Source organism: Elaeis guineensis, chromosome 6 (assembly GCF_000442705.2).
Source record: "Elaeis guineensis isolate ETL-2024a chromosome 6, EG11, whole genome shotgun sequence".
Lineage (NCBI taxonomy): Eukaryota > Viridiplantae > Streptophyta > Magnoliopsida > Arecales > Arecaceae > Elaeis > Elaeis guineensis.
In genome coordinates, this window is record NC_025998.2 from 5,416,438 (window position 1) to 5,442,340 (window position 25,903).

At 46.8% G+C, this 25,903-nt stretch overlaps 1 pseudogene; it reads left to right on the forward strand.

The window, feature by feature from the left end:
• Positions 1-2,890: 2,890 nt before the first annotated feature.
• On the forward strand, positions 2,891-25,567 carry LOC114914328 (probable membrane-associated kinase regulator 6; annotated as a pseudogene).
• The last annotated feature ends 336 nt before the right edge of the window (positions 25,568-25,903 follow it).

Consider the following 25,903-nt stretch of genomic DNA (forward strand, 5'->3'; position numbering starts at 1 on the left):
CTGCTATTTTGTTTTATTACCGATTACAAGACTCAGAAGATTTTATTAAACCTATTAGTTCGGTTGTGGTTTGCCATTTCCGACTGGCTGCATCGCATTATTATCAACTTCATTACTTAGTCAATTTTATGAAAAGATTGCTAAGAAAGAGAAGAAGGAAAACATGCATAAGGATCAAGTCAGATAATTCACAAACTAAAGAAAAGAAGATTTTATTTCATTTCAGAAGAGTTCATTACAAAATAAAGAGAAGGTACATGATTGAAAATCGAAAAGGGTACACAGGGAATTTAAGAAGTCGGTAAGGGATGATCCTCCTCGACCTCTGCTTCCTCATCGCCTGACTCGTCTGATTCTTTGTCGGTTTGTATGGAGCTCAAGTCCACCTTGGACATGAGGTGGTGAATTTGCTTCTTGCATTATGCGAACCCGAGCTAGAATGCGTCTGCATTGGCATCAGTGAGCTCGTCCTCGTACTTCTTGAAATCGTGAAACTCGATCAGTGCCCAAGAAGTAGCTTTTCGGGCTTGAGTTTTTGCCATCGTCAATTTTTTTTGGAGTTCCATGGCGATCTTTTCGACCTCCTTGGCAGCCCTCTAAGCCTTCAGCATCCTTTCCTTCTCTTCGATGAGGGCGCTCTCAGCCAACTCCATCTCCTTTTGATAGTCGGTCTTCAGCCTCTCAAACTCCTCCTCTTTCCTCTGCTGGGTCGCCGAATTCGTCAGCTCGGCCTCTAGCAGAGATATCTTCTCTCTGTTCTTCCTCTCTCGCTCCTCGATGGCTCGGAGGAGCTTGTCAGAGACCTCGGTCCATGCACGAGTGGTCTGGGCCTGATCCTCCAAGTCATGGTTGATCTGAGCAGACTTGATCAACCTTTCCGACAACATAGTAATGTCATGGATCATCTGCAAAATAAAAAAAATGGCTTAGTCATCTACTCGGTCAAAAATAATTCAGAAAGAAGTCGAATAAGGAAAGGTTGGATACTTACCTTGATCAACGATATGTAGGCATCCGACTGGATCTCCAAAATCAGATGCACCTTCCTAACTTCCCAGTCTGCAAGAAGCATGACCATTCTCGCCAACTCCCCGGCAAGTCGACGGTCTTGAAGTGCCTGATCGGTGGCTTTGAAGTGCATCCCGATCATGATTGTTAGCTCCCCCAAAGATATGTTTGGACCGTAGTCTGTAGTGAAATGGGAGAGCATCGGTACCTTATCCTTTTTGGCACCCTTGTCGGTAGCTTTCCGGCTAGCTGTCTGACATCCTTCAGATCTGGCTTGGATTGGAAGGGCTTGGACTGCTTCCGCCAACATCACTGGCACTTCGACGACCACCACATCGTCGTCGGCCAAGGGAGAAGTCGCAACCGTGATGACTTCGGTAGAAGGTGGCGGAGATGAGTCCTCCGATGGAACTCGGGGCGGTGGTGATGGTGCTTGGGACAGCGATGGTGGCTGCATACTTTCGGTGCCCGAGAAGGAGATTCCTCTTTCGGCTTCTTTGGTGGTGAGATGGACTGCTGGGTCCGAATGCCGCCTTGGTCCTCTTTCGAACCTCCTCCTTCAGAGATCCCGCCATGGCCCGCATGCCTGTATGTAAATGACAAGAAGAGAAGAGAATCAGTCTACGAGTGAAACAGAAATTATAAAAAATCTACATGAAAGAAAACTATCGAGATGGCTCATCGGGCTAATCCCGGCATCGTAAAGGAGCTGCTCCTCGAGCAACTCCTAATGTGCGGGGATCTGGACCTCAAACAACTTCTCGTATGTCTCCCGATCTTCATCCAGGACTGTGCCGTTTCTATTCAGAGAGAGATTGGGAGTCATCCAGGTCCATTCGAAGCCCCATGGGTGGTCGGCAACAATATAGAAGAAGTTACTCTTCCACCTATGAATAAAAGAGGAAAACTTTTTGAAAAGCTATTATCGGAGCCAAGGATAGAAGAACCACAATCTCCGCTCCTGAGGATGTTTCTTCTAAACAAAAATGGTTCAGAATAGGAAAACTTGGGGTTCAACCTGAAGAAGATGACAAAGAATGACGAAACAAACCAAAATACGGATGGAGTTGGGAGCGAGTTGAGCAGGAACGACCTCGTACAGGTCGAAAATATTGGCAAAAAAGGGATGGAGAGAAAGTTGGAGTCCCGATCGAAGAAACTCCTCATAGATAGTAATATAACTATCAGGAGGACGAACAACCCAGTCTCCATCGGGCACCATCAACCGATACCTTCTAGGGATGTGATAATATCCCCTTAGTCGGTCAACGATCGACTCAGTCAACTCAGACCTCTCCACAAGAGGTCCAAAGGTGTTTTCGGCGGTCGGCTATTCATCCGACTCATCCGAATCCGATTGACCCTACCGAAAAGATGCATCATCAAGCTCATCTTGAGTAATCCCCTCGATCACCTTCTGGACGGCTGGAGCCCGAGAACTCTAATCTCCGACCGGATTCTCATCTCCGGACTCTCTATCAATAGAAGCTATAAAAAGGGAGAATAAGAAAAGATCAAAAAAAAAAATGAAGAGAGAAGGATCACGAAGGAAACCTCTAAAAAAGAAAAGGGGACCGATGGCGATGATGACAGCAACGGAAAACCGACGCCGGAGGGGAAACTCACCGGCGGCTAGGCTCTCTGCTAAGAAAGGAGAAGGACGAACTTGAGGCGGAGAGAAAATAATGAAACCAAAAATGGGAGAGAATCGACCCCTATTTATAGGTTCCTTCGATGGACATGATCGACATCGGGTACCATGCCTAACTCGAGATCATGACATATGACGGCAATCTCGATCGAAGATCTCGACACCTGTTCGACGCACTGCTGCTCAAATCTTGTTGAGTCGGCTCACTCTGCGTGATCACGGACTAGACCAATGAGCGGACGATATGCAGATAACTCGGGTACGTATGCTCATTATTGTCCTGTGAGCCGATCTGCTGTCATTAATATAGAGGATCATCTCGAGCTTCGTGGCATTTATTACCGTGTGATCCATGATGGGATGGCGCCGCTGCATGTTCTACGAAAAGACAAGACAACAGTCCACCCCATGAAGCGACAACTGAGTGGCAGTCGACAAAAGTAACTCAGATCTGTCGAAGATGAACTCCGTTCGCCTGACCAACCACAGAGTTAGACTTGAGAGTTGGGGGGCAAGTGTTGAGGTAGATCCCTATCACTTAGCTGACTACTCAACTTTCTTGTCTCTGAGCCGATTAAGGAAGCTACACCGACTAAGCCACCACCAATCAACCCGCCTCTGATTGACGAGTCCCGACAGGTAGGATCGAAGCCGGGCACTGACGTGGATTCCCAACCGACTAAAGGCCACTCCTCCCTGGTCGACACCAGTCCGACTAAGATGAATATGCCACCCACGGCCTCTGGCACCGAACGATGCTCAACCTGTGATCAAATTCATACTCGGTTGACGGCCGACTACGTCAATCGAGGACAAGACAACCCAACGGTCTTATTCTGCTAACTCCGACAACATAGATCTCAACAGACTAGCTGAGCACCGAACATGATCATCATATGATTCTGATAGGCCACATCAAGGAAACGTTACTCGAATTCCATACTCTGGTCAGATAGCTGTGCGTCATGATGGGATACTGCGATTTCATTAAATGTGCCCACAAGATCATTTATTATACCCCACACTCGATAGCGTCCGTCGTCGTAAGCACGTCGAGTAGAAGGTATGCTCACCGTCAGCATTTAAAGATATCCATACGGTACTATGCGGCACCGTACGACAGGACATGATCGATATGATCATATGTCTTCTCATCATTCATTTTGCTCTCTCTATAAATAGAGGTAAGCAGAGACCTCTCAAGACAAGATGCATACACACACTATTTTTGCGACTCAGAGACTGTATCACTTTTCTCTCTCGAGCTACCTCACTAACTTGAGTGCCGGAAGATCTTCATCGAAGCCACCTCCAATGAAGCTTATTTTGTAGGTTCTTCTTCTCCGGCACCGAGCAAAGCCCAGCATCATCTTTCTCTCCCATCCACATTATTGTTTTTGATCTCGATCTTAACTGTGTGTGTAACATCCTGGCCCAGAATCAAGCCCAAAATCCAAACAAAAAAAAAAAAAAGAAAAAGAAAAAGAATGAAGAAGACTCCCGCTGGGAGTCTTCTTCCACCCAAATCATCGGTGGAGAGGTTGAATCTGAGGCGGATTCGACCTCCCCTACATCCTATAAAACCCCCTCTCCTTCCCTCTAAGGTTGGTCACGACGAGCACCGATTTTTCTTTTATTTTTCTCGAATTTTTTTGTTGAAGCCACGGATGTCCTCATCGTGTTCATCTCAAATACTCGTCGGAGACCTCACCGGAGTCGGAGGTAAACCCGTCTTCTCATTCCTCTCTTCTTTCCTCTCTTTTCCACGGCTTCGTGCACCCTCACCGGCTGTCAGGATCGCCAGAAAATTCATGAATAAGAAGACCCCTGTTTTTGCTCTGTTTCGGCCGGACTCTTCCCTCTCTTTTCCGACCACCAGCACCACCGGTTGCGGCGTTCCATCCCGAGATCGGACCCTCGTCTCTCACTCTTCCTTCCCTGAAAGTTTTGACCGCCGGTGACCGGCCAACGACCGAAAAATAAAAAAAAAATTTGGGACGGTCCTTTGTTTTTTTCGAAAATCCTTCGGCTCGCTGGCCGAACCTCGCCGCCGACCGACCTTGCTTTGTCGCCGTCGAGTGGATGTCGCCCACCTCATTGGAGCCCGGCCAACCAACGAGGGGACCTCACGGTCCCCTGTTTTGGCCCAACGGAACCCACGGGAAAAGAGAAGAAAAGAAAAGAAGAAGAAGAAGAAAAGAAAAGAAAAGAAAAAGGAAAAAGAAAAAGAAAAGAAAAAAAAGGAAAAAGAAAAAGAAAAAAAAAAGGAAAAAAAGAGAAAAATAAAAATAAAAATAAAATAAAATAAAATAAAAAGAAGAAGGAGAGAGAAAAAAAAATTTTCTCTCTCTCCTCTCTCTACCTTCTCTCTCTAATTTCTCTCTCTAGATTCTCTCTCTATTTTCTCTCTCTAGATCTTTCTCTCTTTTTGTGGATTTTATCTCTCTAGAATCTTTCTACTCTCTCTCTCTGATTGCATCATGGACCCTAGGATAGATTGAGATGAAAATAAGATGATCTGAGGTTGCTCCGAAATTCGTGCGGTAGATCTGATCCCAGCTGATCCTATTCGAAATTTGTAACACTTGATTCATATTGAGTCACCCTGATAGGACCTCGGATGGTCTCGACCATGATTGCCTCATCTGAAGGATACGAAAATTTCTCTCTCTACTTTCTCTCTCTAGAATTTTCTCTCTCTTCATGGATTTTTTCTCTCTAGAAGTCTTATGGATCAATGGAGGATCCTGATACATAGACAAGTCCTAATTTTGATTAATCCTAAGAGAGATCCTCGATTTGTGTATTAGGATCAATTATCGATAATTTTCTCCATATATGTGATTTTTATATTGATCAGGGTTATGAAGAGATGATTGTCTGCATATGATATCGAGTGGAATATCTTGTTAGAGAAATTCATAAATCAAAGAAGAACATTGACTTCTGTGTTTGGATCAGTCACCGGTAAAGGTAAGAATCCCTGTACATGATCACTATTATATATATGCTATTTTACTGTTGGTCTTGCATTATTGGTTTTGCGTTGTCGGATTTGAGATCGATGAATTTATTATATCTGAGATACTGTTATTTGATTTTGAGCATGAGTATGTTATGTTAATATATACGTATCAGAGATTGATGGCATGATTATATGATATGACATATCTGAATTGATCATAATGCAAGACAAAATTGATTGATGAAATCAACACATAATGGTTAAATGAAAAGAAAGAGATATATGGTATAGACTAGCCTTGTCATGTGGAACAGCCGGTCAGGAGCTCATTCCTGGGACAGTCCGCCAGGAGCTTATGCCTGGGACAGCCTCTCACGGCTTTGGTACGTGGGACAGCCGGCCAGGAGCTCATCCTGGGACAGTCTTGAAAGACTTTTTAAGTGGATTCGATCCAGATGATGACTGAGGTATAGACTTGGATAGTCCAGAACCAGAAAGAAAAGGTTAAAAATCATGTGATTATGAAAAGAGAAATGAAAGATAAGACATGAGATAATTATTGAACAAAAGTATTTCACCTGTTAACATATGATGATGCATCTATTTTAATAAGACAGAAAATTTATGAATGTTTGCATTATGCTGGACATTGAACATGAAATTTTATATTTTATTGCTTATCCTTATTTTCAGACTATATTACTATATCAGTGTGATATGAAAATTCTTACTGGGCTGTAAAGCTCACACCCCTTCATCTTTCTTTTCTTTTCAGAGATACAGGATGTTCATGATTGGCTATGGCTTAGATTTATGGGTGAGCAGATGGATAGATAAAGTGTTATAGTACCTGATCAGAGAACTGAAAAAATTTAATTTGTACCTATACAAGATTTTATGAATTATTGTTGAAATTAATTGTTATGGATGTTAAGGTTGTAATGATTTATTTTGGCCTTGCATATTCTTTAGGGCTTGCTCTAAGGAGTGTGCGGCCATCACGTATCCGATCCGGGTGTTGGGTTCGGGGCGTGACAGAATGGTATCAGAGCATAGGTTATGATCATTAGGGATTATGATATAAGTGATTAGAATATTACAGAGTGATATTAGAGCTTAGATTATGATCATTGGAGATTACGATATAAATGATTTGGATGTGATAGAATAATATCAAACTTAGGTTTAAGATCACTAGAGATTATGAAGAGATATTAAAACTTTATGTAAGATCAATAGGATGTGACAGAGTGATATCAGAGAATATGATAGAACAGTATTAGAGCTCAGTTTTAAGGTCACTAGAGATTGTCATATAAGTGATATCAAAACTTTGAGATTATAATCAATAGAGTATGATAGATAATATCAGAGTTTAAGGTTATAATCATTAAGGATGTAATAGAATGATATTACAGTTTAGGTTATGATCATTAGAGAATATGATTTAAGTAGTATTTGAGCTTAAGATTATAATTATTTGAAATTATGACTTTAGTGATATTTAAACCTAGGTTATGATCATAAGGAACATGATTGACATAAAAGAAAGGAATCAATATTTGGAATTTGAATCAATAAATACTATGATGAAACTTTATGTATAAGTGGTATATGATGACTATAATAAAATTGATAAGTTATATCTTAGATTTCAATTAGTAAGGTTGACCTAAGTATGAAAGGAGTTGACCTTGGAATAAAGTGGAAGATATTGATAAGTTATGTTGAGCATACTAGAGGATTTTGGAATGTAAAATTTATATGATTGAAGATCATGATAATTTTTTTTAATTTCGATGATAATTGTCTGAGCATTATGAATTTAGACTTATCAAAGAAAGTTAATTAGGGTATGGTCTAAGAAGAAATTACATCATATGAGAGAGAAATATTTTTGAACACTGAACCTATAAGAGGTCATATATGAAACCCAATCTTAGATGAAAAAAAAAATATATATATATATACTTAAATTTTATTATGAGAATAGGAGATACACATCTTGGTGAAATTTTTGGTTACTCAAAATATCATATTCTGAATATGATTCCTTGATCTTTCAAGTTGCATTGAATTTCAAGTCAATAGTTTATTCTTCTAAGTGGTTCAAAAGTATTTTGATATTATTGTTAAATTAAAGAAGAAAAATTTATTGTGTCAGAGAATAATATACAGGTTATGATAAAATCCTTAATAATTCATATTACTATCTTTGGATTAGATTTTTTTTGTGATTATTGAAGATGGTGAAGTGTATTAATTATTCAAGTCAAAGTTCAGATTTTTAAATTAAATTAAGACATCTTGTTAATGTTAAATTTTGAATGACTTATACAAGGGACAAGATTTTGTATAGATTTATTGATTAATATTAAGGATTGTGATAAAGAGAGATCTATAAGAAATAATCAAGTTGATTCTACTTAAGGATGCTGGCTTGAGTTCTTCTAGTTTGTCAAGTTAGAATTAATTCTTTTAAAAAGGAAGATTGATTTAGAAATTATCTAAATGATTGTAAGGTAAATCTAAGATTAACTCCAATTAATTCTAGATATGTTGGATTCTTGAAGAGTGATGAAACTTATGCAATGATTTCAAACATAGAAAGTGGATCAAGATTTAATTTTTATATGTTATACCCAAAGGTAGTAAAGATAAAGAAACTTAAAATTTTGTCCTAAGTCTTATATGAAATTTGAAGGTTAGATCTATCCTGGATTGATCTAACATATGAGGATATTTTTATCTTTGATAGACTTATATAATTTGATAAATTAAGATCAGAATGTGCAGCAAAAGCATGGTAGATTAAATTAATTAGAAATATTAATCTTTAAAATCAAAAGATATTATGATGAAATATATTAGTTGCAAATAAGGAAGATTTTATTGATAATGAAAGGATACTATAAATTTTGATCTAATCTGATCATAGTCAGATAATCTTGTCAGTAGGTTGCTTCATTGTAGATAAGACCAAAAAAAAAAAAAATTTTAGATATCTCAAGTTTATTAACAGCTTGATAATTCTGGTATTAGTTCAAACTTAGAAAGTCCTAATATAGATCTCATATTTTTAAAAAAAATTTAATATTGTTACTTAAACTGATATAAAAGATTGAGATTTTTCTTAAGATGAGAGTCTACATATAAAATTTGTTAGAAGGTCAAAAGAAGAAAGAAATCGATGATTGTGAAGAATGCCCGATGTTTGATCTTTATTTATTTTCTATCAAGGGTAGTCTGAGATAATTATGAATTTCGAGTGAAATGTATTAGACAAATAACGGTGGTATATTAATACAAGTCTAAAATGTTACAGTTCTTCAAAAAGTTGAGAAATCAATAAGAAGGGATGTGTTTGAAATTTCAAACAATTTTTGTTATAACAAGATCATAAGAAATAAATAATATATAAGATATTATTGTAAGCTTGAGAATGACATGAAGAATGTATACTTTGAAATATATCTCAAACAACATAACTTAATTTCGAGGACGAAATTATTTGAAGGGGGGGAGAATGTAACATCCCGGCCCAGAATCAAGCCCAAAACCCAAACAAAAAAAAAAAAAGAAAAAGAAAAAGAATGAAGAAGACTCCCGCTGGGAGTCTTCTTCCACCCAAATCATCGGTGGAGAGGTTGAATCTGAGGCGGATTCGACCTCCCCTACATCCTATAAAACCCCCTCTCCTTCCCTCTAAGGTTGGTCACGACGAGCACCGGATTTTTCTTTTATTTTTCTCGAATTTTTTCGTTGAAGCCACGGATGTCCTCATCGTATTCATCTCAAATACTCGTCGGAGACCTAACCGGAGTCGGAGGTAAACCCGTCTTCTCCTTCCTCTCTTCTTTCCTCTCTTTTCCACGGCTTCGTGCACCCTCGCCGGCCGTCAGGATCGCCGGAAAATCCATGAATAAGAAGACCCCTGTTTTTGCTCTGTTTCGGCCGGACTCTTCCCTCTCTTTTCCGGCCACCGGCACCGCCGGTTGCGGCATTCCATCCCCGAGATCGGACCCTCGTCTCTCACTCTTCCTTCCCTGAAAGTTTTGGCCGCGGTGACCGGCCAACGACCGAAAAATAAAAAAAAATTTGGGACAGTCCTTTGTTTTTTTCGAAAATCCTTCGGCTCGCTGGCCGAACCTCGCCGCCGACCGACCTTGCTTTGTCGCCGTCGAGTGGATGTCGCCCACCTCATTGGAGCCCGGCCAACCAACGAGGGGATCTCACGGTCCCCTGTTTTGGCCCAACGGAACCCACGGGAAAAGAGAAGAAAAGAAAAGAAGAAGAAGAAGAAAAGAAAAGAAAAGAAAAAGGAAAAAGAAAAAGAAAAGAAAAAAAAAGGAAAAGAAAAAGAAAAAAAAAAGGAAAAAAAAGAGAAAGAGAAAAATAAAAATAAAAATAAAATAAAATAAAATAAAAAGAAGAAGGAGAGAGAGAAAAAAATTTTTCTCTCTCTCCTCTCTCTACCTTCTCTCTCTAATTTCTCTCTAGATTCTCTCTCTATTTTCTCTCTCTAGATCTTTCTCTCTTTTTGTGAATTTTATCTCTCTAGAATCTTTCTACTCTCTCTCTGATTGCATCATGGACCCTAGGATAGATTGAGATGAAAATAAGATGATCTGAGGTTGCTTCAAAATTCGTGCGGTAGATCTGATCCCAGCTGATCCTATTCGAAATTGTAACACTTGATTCATATTGAGTCACCCTGATAGGACCTCGGATAGTCTCGACCATGATTGCCTCATCTGAAGGATACGAAAATTTCTCTCTCTACTTTCTCTCTCTAAAATTTTCTCTCTCTTCATGGATTTTTTCTCTCTAAAAGTCTTATGGATCAATGGAGGATCCTGATATATAGACAAGTCCTAATTTTGATTAATCCTAAGAGAGATCCTCGATTTGTGTATTAGGATCAATTATCGATAATTTTCTCCATATATGTGATTTTTATGTTGATCAGGGTTATGAAGAGATGATTGTCTGCATATGATATCGAGTGGAATATCTTGTTAGAGAAATTCATAAATCAAAGAAGAACATTGACTTCTGTGTTTGGATCAGTTACCGGTAAAGGTAAGAATCCCTGTACATGATCACTATTATATATATGCTATTTTACTGTTGGTCTTGCATTATTGGTTTTGCGTTGTCGGATTTGAGATCGATGAATTTATTATATCTGAGATACTGTTATTTGATTTTGAGCATGAGTATGTTATGTTAATATATACGTATCAGAGATTGATGGCATGATTATATGATGTGACATATCTGAATTGATCATAATGCAAGACAAAATTGATTGATGAAATCAACACATAATGGTTAAATGAAAAGAAAGAGATATATGGTATGGACTAGCCTTGTCATGTGGAACAGCCGGCCAGGAGCTCATGCCTGGGACAGCCCGCCAGGAGCTTATGCCTGGGACAGCCTCTCACGGGCTTTGGTACGTGGGACAGCCGGCCAGGAGCTCGTCTGGGACAGACTTGAAAGACTTTTTAAGTGGATTCGATCCAGATGATGACTGAGGTATAGACTTGGATAGTCCAGAGCCAGAAAGAAAAGGTTAAAAATCATGTGATTATGAAAAGAGAAATGAAAGATAAGACATGAGATAATTATTGAACAAAAGTATTTCACCTGTTAACATATGATGATGCATCTATTTAATAAGACAGAAAATTTATGAATGTTTGCATTATGCTGGACATTGAACATGAGATTTTATATTTTATTGCTTATCCTTATTTTCAGACTATATTACTATATCAGTATGATATGGGAATTCTTACTGGGCTGTAAAGCTCACACCCCTTCATCTTTCTTTTCTTTTCAGAGATACAGGATGTTCATGATTGGCTATGGCTTAGATTTATGGGTGAGCAGATGGATAGATAAAGTGTTATAGTACCTGATCAGAGAACTGAAGAAATTTAATTTGTACCTATACAAGATTTTATGAATTATTGTTGAAATTAATTGTTATGGATGTTAAGGTTGTAATGATTTATTTTGGCCTTGCATATTCTTTAGGGCTTGCTCTAAGGAGTGTGCGGCCATCACGTATCCGACTCGGTTTTGGGTTCGGAGCGTGATAGTGTGTATTTTTTTTTTTTTTTTTTGATGACAATATATTATCCTGCCGTTTATTAGCAGGTGCAGTATTGAGTCAGCTTCGGATCAATCATTGACTATCCACCGGAGAATGGAGAAGGAGAAGACGCTCATGGTTCCAAGTTGGAAAAACAAAAGGGGAAGAAGAAGACGGTACGACGATAACAAATCCAAACGCCAATTCACGTACACCTTTTGACTTTAGAAACTAAAGTTGTCCAATGGCTGCTTCCACAAATCACAGCGCAACCCATGCACCCGCTACAAAGTGGGCGACACCGGCTTTTCAGCCACGTACCGCGGACGTCGCAAAGCGAGGAGTGGGTGACGGTCGAGTCGGGTGACTGGCCTACTGGCTTCCGGAGCGTTTTGATTCAACCAATGGTGGAGCTTCTTTAGTACGTGAGCTTGGGTCCGAAAACACGTGAAGCGGACCATAGAGGCGTAGCCATTTCTGTACCAAATCTACAACGTAAGTTCGAGAACCTAACTTTTTTTTTGGGTAATTCTTTTTAGTTGTCCTGTTTCATTATTTTCCAATGCTCCGTGGATGTTAGCACAGGTCTTTTTTAAAAAGCAAGGATGTTTGTTTGTGACCAGAGATGCCCAGCTAGGAGAGATCGTCCAATGTTATTACTTTCAAGGATCTGAAAAATGCGTGGTACCCTTTTCTTTTTTTTTTTTTTTTTGTTATTGTTAGTCGTATATGCTGCTTTTAAAAAATTCTTTCAATATATGGGCTCCAGTTAAGTTCATATATCTTTCTTACACCATTGAAAGGAAATCTGGTAACCCCACAGCATAAGAAGAACTGGTATATGACATACATGATGCGCGGATCTGTTTTCTTATATCCTTTTCAAATTATTTTTGAAATATAATCACAATGGTATAATAAATTATATTTAAAATATTATCTAGGCTTGTCAAAAGTTTCATTGTGCTATTACGATATTATAACACCTGTTACTTTCAGATTAGACCTTGGATTATGCTAAATTTCAAGATTAAAATTGTGTTGATTAGTTTAAATTTGAGTTGCTTAAAAGTAGAGGAACAGCCACTAGTTAAGGGTGGCTATGCCTAATCATTTAATTTGATAAATCTGATTCAACCTTTCGTAGATCAGGTTAAATTACTTATTTAATAAATAATCTGATTCATATATGGATTTTGACCTATTTAAACAAAAGGTTAAATTTCGATTGACAAATTTGTTATCTTGAGTTCGACTCGACTTATATCCGATGAGATTCGATCCAATTGCCACCTCTGCTACTAATAATCCTTCTATATTGTATTTAAATATTTCCTATGTTCAATAATTTTCTATTTCCTATTAATAATGATAGTCTTATTATTTTATTAAAAATTAATAAAACTTAGTGTATTCTAATGACCCCCGCAGAATATTGGTACTAATTTAAAGTATTTCTCACTAATTAACACCAGCATCTATTAGACATATTATTGTTAATAATATCATTCATTTTTACATTAACTTGCTAATACTAATGATAGTTCGTTATTTGATATATGGTTTGAACATATTATATTATTATATTTCAATACAAAGAATTGTTTTTAAAAAAGAGCTCTACTTATTATAGCTCTGTTGGGGAATACCTACCGACCGACCGACCGACGGCCGGAGGGACCGACCGACCGACCGACGGTCGGAGGGACCGACCGACAGCCGGAGCGACCGACCGACGGGCGCCATCACCGGCCAATTAACGGCCCATAACCGACTGAGGATGTGTCGGTCGGGCATACTTTTTCCGACCGACTGAACCTGGAAGCCTGATGGCTGACTCACGTAAGACTCGCTGACCAACAAAGGGGTCCGAATCTCCACCCGACGCCATACAGCTGGCCACCGACCCAGGGTCGGTCAACTCCTCCGATCGCCGTACAGCCGCCAGAGCTTGTCAATCCTGACAGCAACATGCGGCACTGCCACCTAGGGGCATTATCCCGCCTAGGGCATTGTCAACCCTAGTGATTTGACAGCCCCACGGTGATATGACACTTTTACGGTGACTCTGACAGTCTACAGTGAGTTGACAATTCCTCAATTATCCGCGCCATTAATGGCGGCGCCATACCATGCTCCACTATATAAATCGGGGAAGGCAACAGTGCAAGGGACCTCGACTTTTCGACTTCGAAACTACAGGCTTGCTCCTCTCTCTCTCTCTCTCTCTCTCGATTGAGCTCTCTATCTTCATTTCACTGTTGCCCATTCACCTCTCTGACTTGACCGTCGGAGGGTCCCCGCCGGAGCCGCCTCCGGTCAGTGTGGACTTCCCTTCTTGCAGGCGCTCGTTCCCCGACGATCAGGCGATGAGGCGATTGGCCGCAACAGATTGGCGCGTCAGGAAGGGGAGACGAGCTATACGGCACTAAGCCTCCCCAAGCAGGAGATACCGATGACGAAGATAAGAGCCCAGCGGTCGAGGATCACCGGGTCGGCGAGGCGCTCTTCCCGTCGGGAAGAGGCCTCCCCGCCACCCTCAGCGGCGGAGCCCAGCTCTCCACACCCCGCGGTGATCACGGAGGCCCAGATCGCGGCCATCGTACGGCAGATGACCGTACTGACGGACGCGGTCAAGAGCCTCCAGCAACAACCGGCGGCCCGTCCGATGCCCTCCAGAAGCAGCCGCCGACGCCCGCGCTGATCCCCGTCGCCTCCGCACGAGCGCCCGCAACAGCGCTCCCACGGAGAGGAGGAGGGACGGCCACGGCGTGACGCCCGACAGTCCCAGCAGCTCTCTCCTTCCCTGCTAGAACGGGCGAGGAAGGAGAAGCGACCGCAAACGCCGTCCGTCTCCCTCTCGGAATCTTCCGGAGACTCCACACCTGGGGTCTCCCAGCACCGACGAACGGACGACTACGAGCGCAGGTTCGAGAAAATCGACCGTCGGCTTGCGCAGTTGCAGGTGGACGGCCAGAAGTCTTCGAACGACGTCGACTTCCAGACCGCCCAACCTCTCTCCCGACTCATTCTCGACGAACCGATCTCCAGTCGGTTCAAGATGCCGCACGTGGAGCCGTACGACGGCTCCACCGATCCAATCGACCACCTTGAGAGCTACAAAGCTCTCATGACGATCCAAGGGGCAACCGACGCTCTCTTTTGCATCGGCTTCCCCACCACACTCCGCAAGGCTGCCAGGGCCTGGTACTCCGATCTTCGATCGGAAAGTATCCACTCCTTCGGGCAGCTCGAGCACTCTTTCGTGGCTCACTTCAGCACCAGCCGGAAGCCGCCGCGAACGTCGGACGGCCTTTTCTCCCTCAAATAGGGGGAGAATGAGACATTCCGACACTTCGTGACACGATTCAATACGGCCACGCTTGAGGTCCGGGATCTCAACGAAGATATGGCTATCTCAGCCATGAAACGGGGGCTGAGGGCATCCCGATTCACCTACTCTCTGGACAAGACCCTCCCTCGGACGTACGTCGAGATGCTGGAGTGCGCATACAAGTACATGCGCGCGGATGAAGGAGCTTCCGACCGACGCTTGGCCGAACCCAAAGGTCCGAAGGAGAAGCGGAGGAAGGGTCGGGAACCCGCCGGACCCAGCAGGCCCCCGACCGATAGTCGGGTCTCGCCACCGCGACAGAGCCAGAAGTCGCCCCGACGGCAGGCCTCAAGGCCGACACGCTCCAGGTATGATTCCTACACTCCTCTCTCTGCCCCCCGTGCGCAGATTCTGATGGAGATCGAGGGGAAAGAATACCTGCGACGGCCTCCGCCTCTGAAGGCAAAAGGCCTCGACCGACGGAAGTACTGCCGATTCCATCGAGGCCACGGCCACAACACCGAGCAATGCATCCAGCTAAAGGATGAGATCGAAGTCCTCATTCGCCGGGGGTATCTCGGTAAATTTTGAAAGAACCCGCCGACCTAACCAGTTGTCGATCGACGACCCCAGCCGACCGAAGAAGCGACGACTAATCGGCCGACGGTCGGGGTCATCAATATGATCTCCAAGCGGCTGGGTCTGGGGACGTCAGCGGGAGGGGAGCCGACGAAGAAACTGCGCCCGGACGACGTAATCACTTTTACAGAGGAAGACGTTCGGGGCATCCAAACTCCCCACGACGACGCTGTTGTTGTTTCGGCAACAATAGCAAACTATGATGTAAAAAAATTTTTGTAGATAATGGAAGTTCGACAAATATTTTATTTTATTCGACCTTCTCCCAGATGCAACTGTCAACCGACCGACTTAAGAAGGTCTCCATGCCCTTGATCGGCTTTGCCGGGGACGCTGTCGCGATGGAAGGAGAAATTACCCTGCCTGTGACGGCCGGCACCGAACCACGGCAAAGCACGGTCCACTTAACTTTTGCGGTCGTCCAAGTGCCTTCGGCCTACAACGCCATACTTGGACGACCCGGACTAAACGCCCTCAAGGCAATCGTCTCGACGTACCATCTCCTCGTTCGGTTTCCGACCAAAAATGGGATCGGAGAGATGCGCGGGGATCAACAGCTCGCCCGATGATGCTTCCAGATCTCTGCTCAAAACGACGAGTTGAGGGGCTCCCTGACGATCGACAAACTGGACCAGCGGGAGATGGAAGAACGGGGTTCGCCAGCCGAATGGCTCGAGTCGATCCCGATAGCAGAAAATCCTGACTGGAAGGTATGGGTCGGATCTCAACTGCCCGACCCCGAACGACGATGATTGACGGAGCTGCTGACGGCCAATGCCGACATATTTGCTTGGTCGGCAGCGGATATGTCGGGCATCCCCCCAGAGACAATAACCCACCGACTCAACATCGACCCGACGATGAGGCTGGTGAGGTAGAAGAAGAGGTCCTTTGCTCCAGAGAGACAGAGGGCCATCGACGAAGAAGTGGACAAGTTGCTCGAAGCGGGCTTTATCAGAGAATCCACGTATCCCGAGTGGCTCGCCAATGTTGTCATGGTTAAAAAAATCAGCGAAAAGTGGAGGATTTGCATCGACTATACCGACCTGAATCGAGCCTGCCCAAAAGATAGCTTTCCACTTCCAAAGATCGACCAGCTGGTGGATGCGACGTCCGGATTTTGACTGCTCAGCTTCATGGACGCCTTCGCCGGATACAACCAGATCCGGATGGCGCCTAAAGACGAGGAGCACACTGCCTTCGTGACCCCCAAGGGCCTCTACTGTTATCGGGTGATGCCCTTCGGGCTGAAGAACGCCGGCGCCACCTACCAGCGACTTGTCAATAAGGTCTTCAAAGACCAGATCAGGCGCAATATGGAGGTGTACGTGGACGATATGTTGGTGAAAAATGCTCAGATCCCGGATCATGTTAGGGATCTCGAGGAGACCTTTCGCACTCTACGACGACATCGAATGAAGCTTAATCCGATCAAGTGCGCTTTTGGGGTAACCTCGGGGAAGTTCCTCGGATTCCTCATTTCTCAAAGGGGGATCGAGGCAAACCCTGAGAAAATTAAGGCGATCATCGACATGCGTCATCCGAACACCAAGAAGGAAGTCCAGCGGCTGAACGGGAAAATCGTCGCTCTTAGCCGGTTCATTTTCCGATCAGCTGAAAGATGCCTTCCGTTTTTCAAAACTTTGCGGTAGGCAAATGGTTTTTCTTGGTCGGATGAGTGCCAACGTGCCTTTGAGGATCTGAAGAAGTACTTGGCTTCCCCGCCGCTACTCGTAAAGCCGCAGGACAGGGAGACCTTGTATCTCTATTTGGCCACATCTTCTGAGGCGGTCAGTTCGGTGCTCGTCCGAGAAAACGAGAATCGGACCCATCAGCCTATCTACTATACCAGCAAGGTGCTCCACGATGCCGAAGCCAGATATTCGGAGATGGAAAAGATGATTTTCACCCCGACCGTCTCCGCGCAACGACTCCATCCATACTTCCAGGCTCATGCCATAGTGGTTCTCACCAACCAGCCCCTGAGGGCGATATTGCGCCGACCGGATACATCTGGACGACTGGCAAAGTGGGCGATGAAGCTCAGCGAGTTCGACATTCAGTACCAACCGCGGCCTGCCTTGAAGGCTCAGGTCTTGACCGACTTCATCGCCGAGTGCCCGACAACTGACCAAGGGTCGGGAGCTGAGGACCCAGGACGAGACGCGGTTTTCGAGCCAGATCCGGTTTCCACTTGGGTACTGCACATCGACGGAGCTTCAAACGCTCAGGGGAGCGGGGCCGGGCTCCTGCTCACAAATTCGGATGGGGTGGTCACCGAGTACGCCCTCCGATTCGACTTCAAGGCCTCCAATAATCAAGCCGAGTACGAGGCACTCCTCGCCGGCTTGAGGATGGCAGGGGAGCTGGGCGTCGATAGCCTCTGGGCATTCTCCGACTCTCAGCTGATCGTGGGGCAGGTCAAAGGCGAATTCGAGGCCCGAGATCCGACCATGATTAAATATCTTCAGAAAGTGAAGGTCCTTGTGGCGCGCCTCAGGTATTTTGAAATTTTCCACATCCCCAGGTCAGAGAACGCCCGTGCCGACGCACTCTCCAGACTGGCGACTTCGGCTTTCGACTCTTTGGGCCGGACGTTCGTGGAAAACCTCGAGCAGCCGAGCATCGATCAGGTCGAAGAAGTACAGCAGCTGGCAGCTGAACCAAGCTGGATGGATCCGATCGTCCGGTTCCTAACTGACGGGATCGGCCCCGAGGATCCCACGGAGGCCAAGCGGCTCCGATGGTCGGCCTCCCAATATGTAATCATGGACGACCGACTCTACAAAAGTTCGTTCTCCCTTCCATTGCTTAGGTGCTTGGGACCGACCGACGTAGACTATGCTCTCCGAGAAGTGCATGAAGGGATTTGCGGGAATCACTTGGGGGGCAAGTCTCTGACCTACAAGGTCCTGCGGCAGGGTTACTACTGGCCTACCATAAGGAAGAACGCGACCGAGTTGGTCCGGAGGTGCGAACCTTGCCAGAAGTACGCCAACGTTCAACACCGATCGGCCAGCCAAATCGCTCCTATTGTTGCTCCATGGCCCTTCGCTCAGTGGGGGGTCGACATTCTCGGTCCTTTTCCTCCAGCATCGGGTCAAAGAAAGTTTATAGTTGTCGCCATCGACTACTTCACCAAATGGGTGGAGGCCGAGCCCCTGGCGCAGATTACCGAGCGAAAGATGGAGGACTTTATCCAAAAATCCATCATCTTCAGGTTCGGATTGCCGCATACTATCATCACCGACAATGGACGGCAATTCGACAACCAAGGCTTCAGGAATTTCTGCGCAAGGTTCCACATCACGCACCGATTGACTTCAGTCGGGCACCCACAGTCCAACGGCGAAGTCGAGGTGACCAATCGGACCTTACTCCATGGACTCAAAACCCGACTAAATGAAGCCAAAGGCCTCTGGGTCGACGAGCTAGGCTCCGTCCTGTGGGCTTACCGAACGACCCCCCGCGTTCCGACCGGGGAGTCGCCTTTCAGCTTGGCCTACGGAACGGAGGCGATGATCCCACTCGAGGTTGGACTGCCGTCTTCAAGGGTCGAGCGGTATCAAGAGCCGGACAACTCTGATTGTCGGAGGGCCGACCTAGACCTCCTCTCCGAACTGCGAAACGAGGCTCAAATTCGCATGGCTTCGTACCGACAGAAGGTAGCTTGGTATTACAATGCCAAAGTCAGACCAAAGCTCTTTAGGCCTGGTGACATGGTCCTGAGAAAGGCAGAGGTCTCGAAGCCCCTGGACCAAGGGAAGTTGGCTCCAAACTGGGAAGGGCCCTACACGGTAGCAGAAATCTATGGTCCGAGAGCCTACCGACTGGAGACTCTGGAAGGGAAGCCCATTCTCCGAACGTGGAACGCCGATAACCTGAAGTTGTATTACCAATGAACTCTGTACTTGTCCAGTCGGAATACAAATCCAGTTTGGAATCTCGAAGTTTATCTCTTCGACTAACGATTGACGCTCGCCAAGGTCGAGCACCGACGTGCCAACTCGAACTTAGTATCCGTACGAAACCGACGGCTCCATAGTCGACGATGCATCAGACTCTTACGAGGACCGATATATCTACATTGACGGGAGTCACACTCCTTCGACAGTCGACGATGCATCGGACTCTTACGAGGACCGATATATCTACATTGATGGGAGTCACACTCCTTCGACAGTCGATGACGCATTGGACTCTTACGAGGACCGATATATCTATAATAACGGGAGTTGACACTCCTTCTACGGTCTAACTTTCGGGCTAAACAATCGGCTAACCGACCGACTGAGCCCCGACCAAAGAAAGGCTTATCGCCTGCGCGACCGACGTCGCGACTCACCGACTGAGCTACGGCCGGTCGAAGGATATTCGGCTTACCACCATCTATCGCACGAAGCGACCACTGTCGCATTCATGACTCGCCGATCGGGCTACGATCGGCCGGATGATATTCGGCTTACCACCGTATATCAAGAAGCGCAGCATGAATACCCGACACAAGGGTATCGGGATCCGAATTGTCGTCGTCTCCCCGACTAAGCGCGCCAGAAGACAACCGACTGAATGCATCAGAAGAGACTCGACCGCCAAGCTTTATCTAGTGATCGATCGGCTTCTGAATGACTCGACTAACAGTCGGGAGAAGGACGCCCGACTTTGACAGTCGACCATCGACAGGCCGATCCAATGTCGGGACTTGTCCTACCTTCGTGGCGGCACGAGTTGCCGAACGTCCTAACTGACCTATATGAGTTAGCGACTTACGAAGATATTCTACAACACATAAGAGAAAGAGAAACACGCAGAGGAAATAAGTTTAAGTCCAAGACTCTGATTTTCATTAAAGGTCAAAATGGGCTTTACAAAGTTGGGCCGAAGCCCGATTACAAGCCAGAGCAAAAGCAAAAAGGAAAAATGAAACCGACTAATCGTCGGAGTCGACCTCCTCCACTGGGCGGTGATGGGAGATGGTCGGCGGATCCGCTCTGACTTCCGTAGTCGGGGCCGACTGATCTTCGATAGCCGGCTCTCCGTCCTCTTCGGCTTCCGCCCTGGTGGAAAGGCCTTCCGACACTGGTTCGGCCGTCTCCTCCGCAGCTGGGGCCTCCGACTCTGGCAGAACTACGCCGCTGAGATCCAATTCCGGGTACAAGCCTCGAACGACTTTCCGAGCATCCTCGTACCCGACCCGGTATGAGAGGAAGCCGCTCTCTAGAAGTTCTTCTCGGTACTCTTCCGAGTCCCGAAAGTCTTCGACGGCCCGACTCAGAGCCTCCTTCGCCGACTCAGCCTCGGCCTTTGCGATGTCCGCGTCGGCCTGAGCGATGGATAAGCCTTCTTCGGCCTTGGCGAGGTTTTCGAGACTTACTCGGAGCTGCTCGCGGTCGGCCTCCAGCTCTTTGGCGACACCGTCTCGCTCGTGCCGGAGCTGACGGATAGTTCGGGACTTCTTCTTCGCGTCATCCTTGGCCGACTGCAGTTCCGACTCCGACGACGCCAAAGCCCCCTTGAGTCGGGAGACCTCCTCCGAAAGTCGGGAGACCTCCCCCTCAAGTCGGCCCTCCCGGTCAACCGACTGTTGCAGCTGGTCGACGAGGATGACTTTGTCGGCTTCAAGGGCTCCGACCTTGTCCCTCCATGCCGCGCGCATTTCGCCGAACTTTCGATATCCGGCCTCTAGCTCGGATATATTGAAAACCAGCTGCACAAAGCGAAGTCGACCGATAAGAGACCGAGTTTACGGGAACCGCATTAAAGGCAAGGGAAAGGGAGCTTACCCGAATCATCATCGGATAAAATGAAGACAGCATGTCAGACACATGCTGGTTCTTCATCGCATCGATGTCGGCGGGAAGGAGGAGCGCCTGGCACAATTTTCTGGCCAAGTCGTGGTTGGCCAGGCCCGACGCACCTTCGGGGTGCGGAAAGTCGGTCGATCCTCCGTCGGCCGACCGTCCTTCATCCCCCGACGCCATGGGGGCCTTCCCTCGGCCGGACGCCCAGGCCCTAACATCGGAGATCGAGGGCAGGCTCGAGCCCGACCGAGTCTCGACCGACGGTGCGGCGGTAGCAGGCGTCGGTCGCTCGGGTTCGCAGGCCTCCTCCTGAACTTCCGCAGCCTGCTGAGCAGTCGGTGCGCCATCTACGGACTCAGCAGCCCGTCTGTCGGGTGAAGCGGTGCCCTCGACCGATGGTCCCTCGGACGGGACTTCGACGAGCACTGTCGGCGCTGACAGTGCAATGACCGGCTCCGCCTCCGACCCAGTCGGTTCGCTCGGCGGAGCCGCACGGGGCCTCTTGGAAGGCTGCGACGGTCCGGCGCCTTGCACCGACCTCTTTCTCATAGCATACTGACGTACGTCGGCAGCCGTCAGTCGCGTTCTCGGTGGCATGTCTGAAAAAGACGGCAGAAGGTCAGTATCGAAAGGAAAAAACAAAAAGAAGAAAAGGAACACGAAAAATGAAAAACCGACTTAAACGGAGGACCGGGCTAAGGCCGGCGTCATACAGGGCCTGCTCGGTGATAAGCTTGCTCTGCTTCGGCACCGAGATGTCCTTCAGCCGGTGGAAGTCCTCCCGATCTTCAGCCTCCATCCGACTGTTCTCGTTCGGCTCGGTTCGGGGATTCTCCCAACGGACGGGAAACCCCCAAGGAACAGAAGATGATGCGAAGAAGAACTGGTTCTTCCATCCATGAATGGACGATGGAAGACCAGTGATGAAGGAGAGCCCTTTCCGAGGAACAAAGTACCACCACCCTCGGGCTTTAGGGTGGGGTCGGAGGACAAAGAAGACTCGAAAAAGGGAGATCCGAGGTTCGGTCGGCAAAAGCCGACACAGGAGTGCGAAGCTGACTATCAGCCGAACCGAGTTCGGCGCGAGTTGTGCCGGGCACAGCCCATAATAGTCAAAGATATTTCGGACGAACTCCGGAACCGGGAAGCGAAGGCCGGCCCGGAGGTCCTCCAAATAGAAGGCCACCTGGCCCTCGGGCGGGCTGTTGGCCCGACCGTCGGCGCCAGGGGCGAACAGCCGAAACTGCTCTGGGATGCGGTACTGCTCCCGGAGCCGATCGACGTTCGGCCCCGAAAGTGAAGAAACCTCCACCTCCGGGGTCAACCGAGTATCGTCGGTCGGCTCTCCCGACCGACTACCTCGTGGAGATGTCCTGGCCATGGGCCCAGACGAATGGAAGAAGAAGAAGAAGGGGATGGAGAAGACAACGGAGAAGGAACTGCCAAGGAAAAGAGAGGCGGAGGAGGCTACCTGGAGCGAGGGCTCTCGCGGGCAGAGTTTCGACAGTGAAATGAGGAGGATAAAAAACCAAGTGGGGGCGACACTATATAAGGTCGAGATGAAGGCACGACCAACGAGGACTCCCCAGATCTTGCCGCGTGGCGTCATCCAGGCCGTCCGTCGGTCCGACGGTTCGACGCACCTGCCTTCAGATCGAGCCGCGTCACCTCCATCCGCTCCAACGAACCCGTCCTAATGGCCGCACGCCACGTGGCGTAAAGGCCGCGACGTTTCGTATCCCCGAAGGGACGGCGGGAACGGCGGTTCCCCTTCCCGATGGGACGAGACGTCTGACACCGACATAATGTCTGACGCCGGCGGGACGTCCGACACCTGCAGGACGTCCGACGCCGACATGACACCTGACGCCGATGGGACGGGGCATCTGACACCGACTAGACATCTGACGCCAGCGAATCGCTCGGCATTCATGAGACGCCTGACATCGTATCAACCCGCGGTACGGTCGGAATTTGGCATACGACGAATCCACTCCTTTTCGCCCGACGTCGCTGTCCGAAGCAACGGCGTCGGCCAGCTCACCATCCGACTCAGGAGTGGAGGGGGGCAACTGTTGGAGAATACCCACCGACCGACCGACCGATGGTCGGAGGGACCGACCGACCGACTGACGGTCGGAGGGACCGACCGACCGACCGACAGCCGGAGCGACCGACCGACGGGCGCCATCACCGGCCAATTAACGGCCCATAACCGACTGAGGATGTGTCGGTCGGGCATACTTTTTCCGACCGACTGAACCTGGAAGCCTGATGGCCGACTCACGTAAGACTCGCTGACCAACAAAGGGGCCCGAATCTCCACCCGACGCCACACAGCTGGCCACCGACCCAGGGTCGGTCGACTCCTCAGATCGCCGTACAGCCGCTAGAGCTTGTCAATCCTGACAGCAACATGCGGCACTGCCACCTAGGGGCATTATCCCGCCTAGGGCATTGTCAACCCTAGTGATTTGACAGCCCCACGGTGATATGACACTTTTACGGCGACTCTGACAGTCTACAGTGAGTTGACAATTCCTCAATTGTCCGCGCCATTAATGGCGGCGCCATACCATGCTCCACTATATAAATCGGGGAAGGCAACAGTGCAAGGGACCTCGACTTTTCGACTTCGAAACTACAGGCTTGCTCCTCTCTCTCTCTCGATTGAGCTCTCTGTCTTCATTTCACTGTTGCCCATTCACCTCTCTGACTTGACCGTCGGAGGGTCTCCGCCGGAGCCGCCTCCGGTCAGTGTAGACTTCCCTTCTTGCAGGCGCTCGTTCTCCGGCGATCAGGCGACGAGGCGATTGGCCGCAACAAGCTCTATTAATGTTGTTATACAAACCATCTACGAACATGTATATGTTAGATAGTCATTGTACTAATTCAATAATATAATAATTTGAATTAGAAAAATCACTACAAAACTATGCTACTTCTTCACCCTCCACCATCCGTTACATTGCAGGAGTCTAGCTTAAATAAGCAATCAATTGAACCCCAGGCCTAGTGATCCAAGAGTTCACTCCTCAGACTCTGGTCATTCAGGCGCATAGACAGCTTCTCCTGTAACTGGTTATCTAATATTAAACCTTCTATCGACTCTCTCGACGATGGCCTTCGCTTCTCTCTCGACACCCAGGATGCTGGTTCCTTCATCGAAATGGACCCCAAGTTGATCTCCATGCGTTGGAAGGCTGACTCCATCGACTTTGACTTCAGTCTCCCCAGCTCGCAATCTCCGGTCCTCGTCGACGCTGACCCACATCTTCTCCAATGGCCTGCTTCTGCCACTTCACCGCATCGACCCACCGATAAGCGAACTCGCCGCCAACTCCTCCATGAACTCAGGTCTCATAAGATTTCTCTCCATAGACTCATCCAAGTCATTTCGCTCTGGGAGCAACCGGTTCGGTTCTCGCTACTTGTACACTGTTGCCCCAAGTAGTCCTATTTCTCTGAATTCTCCATCACTTTTTAGTCCGGTGCAGGTTACATTTCTTGGGGGGCAGCACGAAATCTTGCAAGAAGTTCTTCCAAAGGTACTTGAGTTTTCTGATGCCTCCGTACAAGAAGTTCAAGGGCTTGAAATCGATCGGGAGGGTGGCGAGCTCTCGAGTGAGCTCGATAAGGAGCTACATGGAATCGATCGGAGCATCCCCGAGGACCAGTACTGAAGCTTTGTCGAGCTTCGAGTGTTGTCATGGCAGGAGAACATTCGATATGGGAACCGAGAATGTTATCGATGATGCCATTCTCCGTTGCAAAAATTCGATTCGTTAGTCTTTGAGACTGGTAGCTCGATGAGACATGCTTAGAAGTAGTAATACGATGCTGATTTATTTTTCATTATAGATGATATTTATTGCTTTTCTTATGAAACTTAATTTGGTTCTTGTTTTGTGAGCGAGGGATAGAATAATCCACGATGGCCAAACCAGAAGGTAGTCTTGGTGGATGATGAGAAAAGAAGATCTCTATTGAATATTATCTGCTGCATCTTTTGCTTATTATAATGTGGATTCTAAGGGCTCTGCAGATGATGACCCGTTGAGGGAACAAAATATCTTGTTTTTATTCTGAAAAAAATTTCTAGTGATCTCTCTCTCCCTGTGGGCGCGCGCGCTTGGCTATTAATACTTGTGAATGGACCTTCATTCCCATATAAAATTCTTGTTTCACTCTATGGATAGGCTAGAGCTCATAGTGGGCTTTGAGATATTTTAATTGGTTATCAAGGATCCATGGGATGCTCGATCTAGTGAATTACATTGAGCCTAGCACAGCATACGGTGGAAGACCTGGTCATGGAATTCTAAAGAACAGTTATGAGACTAGATGCTAGGGTGGATAGAACGAATGGATTAATATGACTTACTAAATCAGGAACAATTTA